Source organism: Triticum dicoccoides, chromosome 3B, assembly GCF_002162155.2.
Source record: "Triticum dicoccoides isolate Atlit2015 ecotype Zavitan chromosome 3B, WEW_v2.0, whole genome shotgun sequence".
In the NCBI taxonomy this organism is placed as follows: domain Eukaryota; kingdom Viridiplantae; phylum Streptophyta; class Magnoliopsida; order Poales; family Poaceae; genus Triticum; species Triticum dicoccoides.
Genome location: NC_041385.1, coordinates 293,619,351 through 293,632,018, shown reverse-complemented (window position 1 = coordinate 293,632,018; position 12,668 = coordinate 293,619,351).

Sequence of the window (12,668 nt, the reverse complement as noted above, 5' to 3'; positions counted from 1 at the left end):
GGGATGCCAAAAGGGGGTTCCATAGTGTAGGTGCAAACAAACATGTGCCAAAAAGGCCACACACAATTCCATTAAGATAAGATAGGTGATATAGTCGCATACATGCTGCCTAAGGCAAAAGTCTGACTTATATGGAAACACAAACAGATAAGAACAAGGAACACTCAACATGGTTTCATTTGAACCATCATATGGACTCGGCTGCACATAGGGGGTACACGACTCATGCTACCCTAGGGGTCCTCGGACTCAGTAGTCATGCTTGCTTCATCACTTTGAGAGAAAGGCGTTCGGTCTTCAGCTTCTAGGTTCCCCTTGGTGCCAATGGACATGCGACAGTCGGCTGCTTGTTGGGACACGTCCTATTAATATGCCCGAGTTCACCACACCCGTGACATGTGACAGAAGAAAAAGGGTTGCTACTCAGTCTTGGGGATTGTCATCGGGGGCCTGACGATGATCCTCTATGAGGTGGATATGGAAATCCATTCCTATGCCTTCTGCGTGGGGTTTGGTTGCGAGCTCTCTGAAGTTCCTTGATTTGCTTCTCCTGATTAGAAATGTGGGCTTCTAGGGCAGTGATTTGTTGTCCTTGCTCGACCACCTTCTTCTTCTCGAGGTAATGGAGGTGCAGAAGTGAAGGGAAATCTTGGCGAGCCTTGAGAAATGCTTCGGTAAGGTGGCGTAGAAGGTAGTCTCCTGCATTGACGAAACGGATCTGGTACTTGAGGGTTGGATCCTCGTCTTCTGGGGAAATCATCACTTGAGTCAGAGCTCCAAATCCGCTCTTGCCAGGCAGGTAGCGGGTGGCATGTTCTTCTTTCATTTCTGGAAGGAGGTCTCGAAGACAGAGGAGTGCTTCGTATGCCACTTGCTGAATGTCTAGGTCTCTTGTTAGCATAGGTGGTCCAACGAAGAACCACCCCTGAGGTGAGGTCTTGGTAGGCACAAAACCCTTGGCGTAGAACTCCTTCTCGAACACATCATTTTCCAGTTCGTGCAGGGTGTATATGGGCAGCAAGGGATAGTGGCATTGTTGGAGGCAATCTCTTAGGAGTGATGGAAATCCTATCGTAAGGAGTCTCAAGGGGGCGACGGCCATCTACAAAAGTTGAATAGGAGGGGTCAATACTGAAAATATCCCTCAGTTTTGGGAAATCTCAGAAAAGAGGCAGCGGAATGCATGTGTACAGTGATCACCGAATGCATGTGTACAGTGATCCCAGAGATCAATGCTCACTGAACACATAGAAGCTGAATAACAGGAGTCTTCCATCCATACATACCGTTTTACACAAATTGTGACCATTATGGTCAAGTCTTGAGTATAACATTGCAGCGGAAATCTTCGTCAATAACTTGGACCCATGCCATCTGCCTAAACCCAACATGCATTCTGACTGGGAAGCGTCCTAGCTCACTCGATCGTCACCTAAGAACTCTTTGTCATATCATTTTATTTCATACCTGGCCAATTAAATAACCAGTGGCAAGCCAATGAGTACTTTGAATGTACTCTCAAGCAACCCATGTTTTGGTTCAAGATACAACAATGCATGACATAGGTAAATTCTTGCAGAAAGCTAATTTTATTGTGCTTATGACATGTTCAACACTGGTAAATCATGCATCATATGAATTCAATTAACCATAGCGACTTGTTACATATATCAACAAAAATGGAGTGGGCATCAACCCAACTCAATCATGTCAAGTCCTTTGACTTGACCCAAGTAGTTCTTTCAACTTCCATACACACTCACCAGGTTTGTAAACAAGTGGACGTAGCCCAAGAGCGGTTACCCAACTGTCCTTGACCATGGACACGGCTATTCGAATAGCTTTACACTCTGTAGAGGTTGCACACTTTACCCACAAGATCCGGGCAGCTTCCGTGTCATCCACGACCCGCGGTACCTCAAGTACATGGCGTAAGCACCCGATCACTATCTTTCCCTAGCCGACACTAACAAGGAGTCCACTCATTGTTCCGTATCCTCACGATGAACATCATACAAGACTCACTCTAGATCGTAACATCCGAGAGGGGATACAACGGTGTATCCGGTGCCCTGTAAAAATATTCATGGCCTCCCTACCTGGCACGACCTCGTCTCGAGAGAGAGCACCAACTCTCCCCCGTCACTAGTAATGCGGGCTCCAAGCTAGTATAGGCCTAGGTAATCAATAATGCCCTTTCCCATATAAGGGTAGAGTGGTTGCGCATGTAAGGTTGGAATAACGGTCGCAACTTAAACCAATCCGTTTTGAAAACAACACACACACTTGCCTCGGTACACCACTTCGTCACCAAGTGGTTACCCAACTCATTATCTCCCTCGGGCATAAGTGGCACCCAATAGGGTTTTCGAAAAGTTTTTTTTTTGAAAGTACTCTACCTCCTTCACCAAGCATATTCCCGTCCCCTTTGCATAGCCACTACTATATCGTCCTATCTACTCCCACCAGCATAACCCTCATAGGAAGGTAGGGTCATGCATAATGCAAGTATCAACAAGGAAGTAATAGAGGCAACCCATCAAGGTGGTTACCACCTCATCATGATTCCGTTGCAACAACAATATGGTGCTACATGACATGCGTAAAAAGGGTTTCATAGACATGGTCAAAGGGCTGCTTGCCTTGATTGGCTTGGTCTTCAAGTTCTTCAAATCCTTCTCCTTCTTCTTCTTCAGCAACTTCGTCTAATACGGGATCTAATCGTCGCAAGAAAATAACGAGAAAATAAGGCAATAGTAAAACAGAAAAACCAAAGTGCTCAGAAAAATGTCAACTTATTTTTGATAAATACTAGGGGGGAATCTAAGTAGGGAAAAATTACTAGTTCTGGATTTGGAGTTGTAGAAGAGGAGAAATTGATTTTCAGAGGGGAATATAAATGCTCAAATTTGAATTTAAATTTGAATAGTGCAGAAAAGTTTGATGGATATTTATGAAAGTTACACCATTAAACAGGTGGGATTTTTAGAAGAATTTAGGAGTTGGAAATATTAATATTGGATAAATATTTATTTGTGGAATTTTTGGAAACTTCACATAAAAAGAAAAGGGGAAAGGGCACTGTGCCATTGGGCCAAAATAGCCGCAGCACACATGCCCAGAGGCGATTCGGCCCAGGCGACCTGAGCGGCGTGCGTGCGCTAGGTTTGAACCTGATGGGTGGGCCCAGGCGCCAGTGAGAGAGAGGGAGACGAGGGAGAGGAGACAGGCAGGGCCCGCCTGTCATCCCTAACCATGGGACAGAGGGCCGGCGAGCTCACCGGTGATGTCTTCGGGAACGGTGGGGTGAGCTGATGGCACCGTTGGACTCCTCGCCGTGCCGCCGTTCGGGTGGTGCCGGAGTTGGCTAAAGGGGAGGAGCCGTTCGCCGGCGACGAGGTTCGCAGCGGAGGAGCATCGGGCGTCGATGGCACCGGCCGTTTCCGATTACAAAACAAGCGGGAAAGAGGGGGGAATCGATAACTGGGCTATGGGCGTTCCATAGAAGCAATAAAGGGGGCCGGGGTGGCCTGTACCGTGGGATCGACGGCGACTCGAGGCGGCGGAGCTCGAGCTCGGGCGGTTCTGGAGAGGAACTGGTGGTGCAAGGGGATGATTTGGTGGTGCATAGGGCGAGTGGTGACGAGAGGAGAGCTCGGGGGGCTTAAATAGAAGGGGGGCAAGGTGCACAGTGGCTCGTGCGCCGGCGAGCTTCTAGCCGTTGTTGGAGGCGATGGGGGCTCACTTGAGCGTGTCTAGGGTCCTTGTGGGAGAGTTCTACGGCCAGGGGAAGGAAGAGAGAGAGCGGGGAAGGGCCAGAGCATCGCGCGTGTGAGGCCGTTCATTGGAGCTCTCGGGCGGTCGGCGCGCATGCGAGCAAGGCCAGCAGGAGGGAGAAGGAGGAGGGGGACAGAGGCGTGGCGTGTCACAGATGTCGAGGCGCATCGTCGGGCGTGCTGGGGAGGCCCGAGGTGGCCGGAGGTGGTTGGAAGGGGGCAGCTACAGTGCGGGAGCGCACAGTAGCGCGCTACAGAGCGTGCAAATGGCCGGCATGCCATTTTTTGGCAAAGTGGGCACGGCCAAGCATGTCTAGTAGCTCTAGGGAGGAGTAAAGAATGTGGGGAACGCCTTGGTAGCTCTAGAGATGAGTAAATAACGTGACGAAGAGGGGGGCAAGGGATGTCGAGAGAGGTAAAAGAGCTGGTTTCACCCCTCAATTATTGATCGGAGATGCAGCCATTGCTACTGGAGGTAGAATAGGTCTAGGAGGGGCTGTGGTAAAAAGTTGAGGCCATGGAGAAGAGTGGAAGAGGTCAAAGTAGTTTCTTTGGTAAAGTGGCAGAAGGTGTTTGTTGTTGGTTTGGACAGGTAAATGAATTCCATTTGGCATGTGTCAGGACGCCGACTCAGTGCCACACCGATCTAGCATGTAACACCTCATATCACATTGCGGCCTCACGCACGGTATTCCCACGGGTGTCGCCTTACCAGGCCCGGGACCATTTCCGCCTTTTGGCACATGTATATGATAGTGTCGCTAGCATCCATATGACAAGGAGCCCGGGCTGACATGGCTACTCGTGAACCCAAAGTGGTACTAACTTACAGGGACAGGCATACATGACCCAGCAATGAACCCGTCGGTCATCAGCGAGTTAATCCGGGTTGTAGCAGCTAGGCTAGCATGACTCCAGTAAACCGGGCTGTAGCAGCCTAACAGGACTCCGGTGGACACCGCGTGACATTTCCCCGAAGGGATAGACACAGGAACGAAGAAGGACACATGCTGACCATCCTAAGTGTTCCGGAGCAGTAGCAAGCTACCAAGGCTTAGTGGAATCACTAGGAGACATTTCCCAGTGAGAGAGGCTACCAAGGATAAACAACTAGTTAGTCAGATCCCACACATACCAAGCATTTCAATAACATACACACAATATGTTCGATATGTGCAAATACAACATGGCATCACAACATGATTCTACAAGTTTTTTATTCAATAGGCTCCGAGGAGCGAGATATTACAAACATGGGTGTCATGACCCAACATTCAGAGCATACAAGTCAAAGCACAAGCGGAAGCTTAACATGTCTGAGTACAGACATCTACAAATGAAAAAGGCTGAGAAGCCTGACTATCTACGAGATCCAGCCGAGGGCACAAGATCGTAGCTGAGGTAACAAGCTAAAGGTCGAAGTCCAAGCGGAACTACTAGTGAGACTGAAGACTCTCTGCAAAAACATAAAATAGGCAAACATGAGTACAAACGTACCCAGCAAGACTTACATCAGAACTATCGACATATGCATCATTATCAACAAAGGGGATGGTGGGGTTTAACTGCAGCAAGCCAGCTTTGACTCGGTGGCTATCCTGAACTACGACTGCAAGTATCTCTTTTGAGGTGGCGCACACGAGTCCACATATTCACCATATCAATAGACCACTATGGATCCGCTCCCGTCTCCCTACGAGAACGCCATCCATAACACTCACGCTTATCTTGCGTATTTTCGAGTATCCACTTTCACTTGTCTATGAACTGTATAGGCAACCCAGAGGTCCTTTACCGCGGACGCGGCTATTTGAATAGATGATGTTAACCCTGCAGGGGTGTACTTCTTAACACACGCTCTCGCCACCTACCGCCATGTACATGTCATGTATCTCGGCAACCTTCAAGCGGAAGCCTGGCGAGGGTGTCGGCCATGGCCTACCCAAACACTCAATTCTCTAGTCCAAGTTTATCGCCTATTCAGGTTCCATCCGCAGGGAGTCCGGCCAAGGTTTCCACATACGTCCCCGCACGATGTATGCAGTGTTTCCAAGACACCAAACGGGCGCCCGGTACACCGTGCCACGTGCCTACCGCATCACAGCCCACCCCTCGGGTCAGCGCTGACCACGGCCTCCAGCATACTACAAACACTAGAAACTACTTGCAACTCCTGGACAGAGGATAAGGGTGATTAAGAAGCCGAGAGGGTTAATTAAGGATCCCAATGAGTGGTAGTAGCTGTTCATGGATCACAAACACAGAACTCAGTTCATGAGGACGGCTTCAATGAGACAACCCACCATGTACTCCTACATGGCCTCTCACCGCTACCTTTACCAATCGTGTTCAAACACTTAGCTCACACACAGTAGGACATGTTCACAACATTCCAGTTCATCCACGATGAACCAGACCTGACTCAACTTTAAGCAGTAGCAGGCATGACAACAAACATGAATGAGTAGGCACATTAGGGCTCAAACAACTCCTACTCATGCTAGTGGGTTTCATCTATTTATTGTGGCAATGACAGGTCATGCAGATGATAAGGGGTTCAACTACCGCAGCATGAAACAGTTGAATCGTTGTTGTCCTAATGCAGTAAAATAGAGCAGAGCGAGAGAGTGGGTTTGTATCGGAATGAACAAGATGGTTTTGCTTCCCTAGCACTTCTGAAGATAGTATAGTTCTTCGTCGGTGTCATCGAACTCATTGTCAAAACCACGTGTATCGAGAGGGGACAGATACCGGCAACAGAGAAGGAAACACAATCTATGCAATGCACAATATGATGCATGATCATGACATGGAAATATGTTGTGGTTTGGCCTAATGCAACTACAACCAGATGGGTTTGAGTTATTTTTAACCCAAGGTTCAAGTTCAAACTCAAACTATGACTTTATAAAGTGCATTATCATGTTTTGATATAAACAGCAGGTTTAAGTTGCTTTAACATGCATGAAACCAGTGCAGATGAATAGATTGGATTTTTTTTGATCATTTTTCATATCTAACTTATTTCATTCTGAGTTATAGATTATTTTCTATGATTTTTAGAAGTTTTGGGCATTTCCTGAAAATAAATAAATCATATAGATTTATTTAAATTCCAGAAAAGCTTTACTGTGCCAGCATTACGCAAGGCTGATGTCAGCAGGTCAACTGGGCCGGCCAGGTCAAACATGACTAGTGGGGCCTACTGGTTAGTGACACAAAGTTGGTTAGATCACTGACATGTGGGCCCAGTCAACGGCCATGTCATCTTGGTCAAAGCTGACTCGTGGGCCCGTTGAGGTTAGTTAAAACAAAACAGAAAATGTAATCTATGTTAATTAGGGTGTGGGGCCCATGAGTCAGTGGCCTAGGGGGGTTGGTTAGTGGAGGGATTAGCCGCTAATGGTTGTGCCACGTCGGCACAACCGGAGTTAACCGCCGGCGACCATCCGGTGCGGCGACGGCTCACCGGGGTGGCGCTAGGGGCAGCGGCTGGGTGCGCTGAGGGCACCAGAAGGGAGCCCTCGCTCGCCCGCATCTAGGGGTGTATGCAGCTGGGCAGGGAGGCTGGGGTCGACGGCGGCGACCACTTGGGCGGCGGCCAGAGCTATGGCACACTCGGAAACGGTGTTTTGGTGCACGGAAGGATGAGCTGCGGCTTGCTACGGAGTCCTACGGACTCGCTGAGCACGGGGATGGGCTCGGATGCGTCGTGGATGTGCTCTAGCTACGGCGGCGCCATGGCCGGCAGCAGTGAGCTCTCGGGCTCAGTAGGAAGACGGAGCTAGGGGACGGGAACGGAGGGGGGGAGCGAGGAGGAAGCAGCAGGAGCTCACAGCAAGTTCAGAGGTGGCCTCGGCGTGCTCGGGAAAGCACCGGAGCGAGCAGGGCGGCGAGAGGGATCTCCGGCGGCCGGCGACGAAGATGATGCAGATGGCATCAATGCAAGTCCTTCGGCGTGGCGTGGCTGGACGGAGAGGACGAGGGAGGCGTGGCGATGCTCATGGACACGTCGAGGAGGCGAGGGGAGCACGGAGGCTGCATCTATGGTGTGCGGCGGCGACGAGCTCCGCTCGGGCAGAGATGGAGAGAGAGCAGAGGAGGGGGAAGAGATCGGGAGAGAGTGAGAGGGTTCCAGGGGGTGGCGTGGCGCTGCGAGAGTCGTCCAGGGGGGAGGATGCAGCCAGGCAGGGAGGAGGTGGCCGGCTTGTGGCTGTGCGCTCCGGGCACGCACCCCTGCCTACTGGCGCGAGGAGGAAGGTGATAGGGCAGCACCTAGTGGGCTAGGCCGAAACAGCAGCAGGACAACAGTGCCAGGTAAGGCCCAGGTGAGGTTTCTATTATATATTTTTTCTATTTTTCTTTTATTTAATCTTTTGCCACTGTTTTGAAATCAAAACAGATTCAAAAATAGTACAAAATAGCCTCTGGATATTTTTATGTTGCTGAATGGACTGATCCAAATGCACATAAAATGTTCTAGGGTATTTGAAAATATATTCTATACATATTATGAATATAATTCCAAATGCAACTAGAACAATGATTTAAATTCAGTGCTCAAAATATTCCTCAAAAATGTTCATTATTTTTGGTGTGGTGCAAAACATTTGCCAAAACATAACCGACATTATTTAAGGCCATTTTGGAAACATTGAATGCACTTTCCAGGGTTCTTTGCCTTTTTTAAGTCAACTTCTGAGGTTTCAACAATCATCAATTCAAGTTTCAGAAATTTAAACATGGTGCATGGATGCTTATGCAGAGTCAGGCCGGTAGTGGAACCCCTTATCCTCTGCATGACCTGTCATTGCCACAGTAAATAGATGAAACCCACTAGCATGAGTAGGAGTTGTTTGAGACCTGGTGTGCCTACTCATTCATGCTTGTTGTCCTTCCTGCTACTGCTTAGAGTTGAGTGACGTCTGGTTCATCGGGGATAAACTGGAATGTTGTGAACATGTCCTACTGTGTGTGAGCTAAGTGTGTGAACACGATTTGGTAAAGGTATCAGTGAGAGGCCATGTAGGAGTACATGGTGGGTTGTCTCATTGAAGTCGTCCTCAGGAACTGAGTTCTGTGTTTGTGATCCATGAACAACTACTACCACTCATTGGGATCCTGAATTAACCCTCTCGGCTTCTTAATCACCCTTGTCCTCTATCCAGGAGTTGCAAGTAGTTTCTGGTGTTTGTAGTATGCTGGAGGCCGTGGTCTGCGCTGACCCGAGGGGTGGGCTGTGATGCGGTAGGCACGTGGCACGGTGTACCGGGCACCCGTTTGGTGTCTCGGGAACCCTGCACACATCGTTCGGTGCCGTATATGGAAACCTCGGCCGGACTCCCTGCGGATGGAACCTGAATAGGCGATAAACCTGGACTAGAGACATGAGTGTTTGGGTAGGCCGTGGCCGGCACCCTCGCCAGGCTTCCGCTTGAAGGTTGCCGGGATACATGACATGTACATGGCGGTTAGTGGCGAGAGCGTGTGTTAAGAAGTACACCCCTGCAGGGTTAACATCATCTATTCGAATATCCGCGTCCGCGATAAAGGACCTCTGGGCTGCCTATATAGTTTATAGGCAAGTGAAAGTGGATACTCTAAAATACGCAAGATAGGCGTGAGTGCTATGGATGGCGTTCTCGTAGGGAGATGGGAGCGGATCCATAGTGGCGTATTGATACGGTGAATATGTGGACTCGTGTGCGCCACCTCAAAAGAGTTACTTGCATTCGTAGTTCAGGATAGCCACCGAGTCAAAGTGGCTTGCTGCAGTTAAACCCCACCATCCCCTTTGTTGATAATGATGCATTTGTAGATAGTTCTGATGTAAGTCTTGCTGGGACATTTGTACTCACGTTTGCCTATTTTGTGTTTTTCCAGAGAGACTTCAGTCTCACTAGTAGTTCCGCTTGGACTTCAACGTTTAGCTTGTTACCTCAGCTACGATCTTGTGCCCTTGGCTCGATCTGGTAGACAGTCAGGCTTCTCAGCCTTTTTCGTTTGTAGATGTTCGTACTCAGACATGTTAAGCTTCCGCTTGTGCTTTGACTTGTATGCTATGAATGTTGGGTCATGAGACCCATGTTTGTAATATCTCGCTCCTCGGAGCCTATTGAATAAAATACTTGTAGACTCATGTTGTGATGCCATGTTGTATTTGCACATATCGAGCATATTATGTGTATGTTATTGAAATGCTTGGTATGTGTGGGATCTGAGTAACTAGTTGTTCATCCTTGGTAGCCTCTCTTACTGGGAAATGTCTCCTAGTGCTTCCACTGAGCCTTGGTAGCTTGCTACTGCTCCGAAACACTTAGGCTGGCCGGCATGTGTCCTTCATTCATGTGTCCGTCCCTTCGGGGAAATGTCACGCGGTGTCCACCAGAGTCCTGTTAGCCTGCTACAGCCCGGTTTACCGGAGTCCGGCTAGCCCAGCTGCTACAGCCCGGATTCACTCGCTGATGATCGACACGTTCGTTGTTGGGTCATGTATGCCTGTCCCTGTAAGTTAGTGCCACTTTGGGTTCACGACTAGCCATGTCAGCCATGGCTCCTTATCATATGGATGCTAGCAACACTATCATATATGTGTGCCAAAAGGCGCAACGGTCCCGGGCCTAGTAAGGCGACACCCGTGGGAATACCGTGCGTGAGGCTGCAAACTGATAGGAGGTGTTACATGCTAGATCGGTGTGGCACTGAGTCGGGGTACTTACAGCTTTGGTATTAGAGCCTGACTGCCTGTAGGATTACCAAGCCAAACTGGTCGAAGTTGAGTCTAGAAATTCTTTAGTTATATAAGGGAATTGATTGTGGGATGGAACGTAAGGCTCTTTTTACTCCTTTACCCTATGCCCTTCTGATCCAAGTCATCTTATCTTTCCTGCGGGGTTAAGGAACTAGGCTTTCTGTTCTTTCTATCAGGATCACATGTTACTAATCTATAGACCTATAGGATCGATGGTTCCAAGCTTCAGTTTAGTTCCTACTGTCTTCTGCATTTTCGTAGTTGGTCTCGGTACCTTGATATTGTGATTCTGAGTGGTTATGCCACCATTTTTGCAGGATGTCTCAAATCCTTTGAGCATTTAGAACCGTTATGCTGTCCGAGTCATCCCAGGTTTCTAAATAGTCTGATGCATTTGCAAATCTCTTCTTACCATTTCGAAGTTCATTTCTGCCAGATCAACCACACTAACTAGTGTGTTGAGGTACTTCATTTCCTCGGCATTTATGCTGGAGTTGTTATAGAGACCGTAGGTGTCTTAGAGTATTACCTAGTAGTCTAGACATGTTTTCTGTACCCAGTGTGACGATTCTGGCCGTCATTCTCGATAGCATCCCGTGATGCCATTTAGTTAGTAGGCATTCTATTCCTGGGTTCTTGAACCCGAGACTCACCCTACTTACTTCATGTTGATAGTGTTTGCTAGTCCCTTCAGGATATTAGTAACCTTTGCGATAGTCCTCGAGGTTCGTGGTATGTCCTTCTTCCAAATACCATGAACTGCTTATGGCAGAAGTTCCTCGCTGATCCGAAAGATCATAGCCAGAGTGCTCTTGATGAGTTCTCGATTCTATGCCGTTACTCTGCCAGTTCCACCTTTCTGCATGGGTTATCCGGAAGAAATGTTGAACTTGGTTCGACATACTAATCTATGCATCCACAACTCAGAAAGTTATATGTTCCTTGAGTTGTTCCTCTTTAGTTGTCTTCTGACCCTTGTCTATCTATTGACAGTCAAGAGTATGCGTGTATTCATTCATCGATGCCTATTGCTCTTGTGGTCCGTCAAGCCATTCTATTCAGAATGACTAGGAGAAACAAACTCCAGTACCTCATCCATATCCAGGATTGGGTCAAAGTAGTTGTATCTCGTAGATCAAAATGCCAAACCAGCTTTTGTTCTGTTCTACCTTGGAGTGTTACCATCTTTTATATCAAGAATATCATAGGAATTGCACACCATCCTATGAACTCTTGATACAGTGATACTTCTCACCATTATTATTCTTTCCTCGGTTCCGTGTTGTCGCAACCGGGATGCCGACAAGTGAATCGTGATGTGTGAAATCTATACTCCTAGCAACTCCGTTGCTTGGTAGTTAAAGGACAATAATTTCCTCCTTAGCATGTTGGTTATTGAATCATCATCCTAAGGTTGATGGTGCTACCTAGTCCCTATTTCCAGTGCACTTTTCGATCAATGAGTTAGGATTTTTTCAATCCCTCGCTCTTTTGATCATTTCGTCTTGCACTGAAAAGCAAGATTGTTCTCGAGCTTAGTAACATATCGGTGGTTCATGATTTTCCGAATATCTTCCCAGAAGTATCACCAGTTTGTCACCTGACCATTGTGTTGAGCTCGTGATCAAGTTGATTTCTCTATGAACCGCCCTTTCTCCAACAATCTGTGACGGATACCCTGAGCTAGTTGGTTAAGCTAGACAACAACTTGGAGAGTTGGAAGATAAAAGCTTGTCCGACTCAGCTCATTCCAAAGGGGTATCTTTGTGTGTGTGTATGTGTGTGTGTGTTGAAGAAAGATGATATCTTCATTGATTGATCCTCGTGGTCAATTGTTCGATCTATTATCTTATCCAATCTTTGATTTGAGTATGGGCTATCGTCAAATCAAATCAAAACCAACGATATTCGTAATGTTGTCTTACTTGTGGTTGTCTCCTCGAGCATACACCATTATATCTTTCGGGTCTGACCCATGCTATCACCTTGTTCACATAATTGTGGAATTCCACTTATATGGAAACCTGGATGAATTGTTGTTGACCCATCAGCAACATTTTTACCTTTCCCATGATTCATGTTGAAAATCCAGCTAGTGTTAGAAAACTTTGCGAAAAATGCTTTCGTGTTCCCTTCATGAA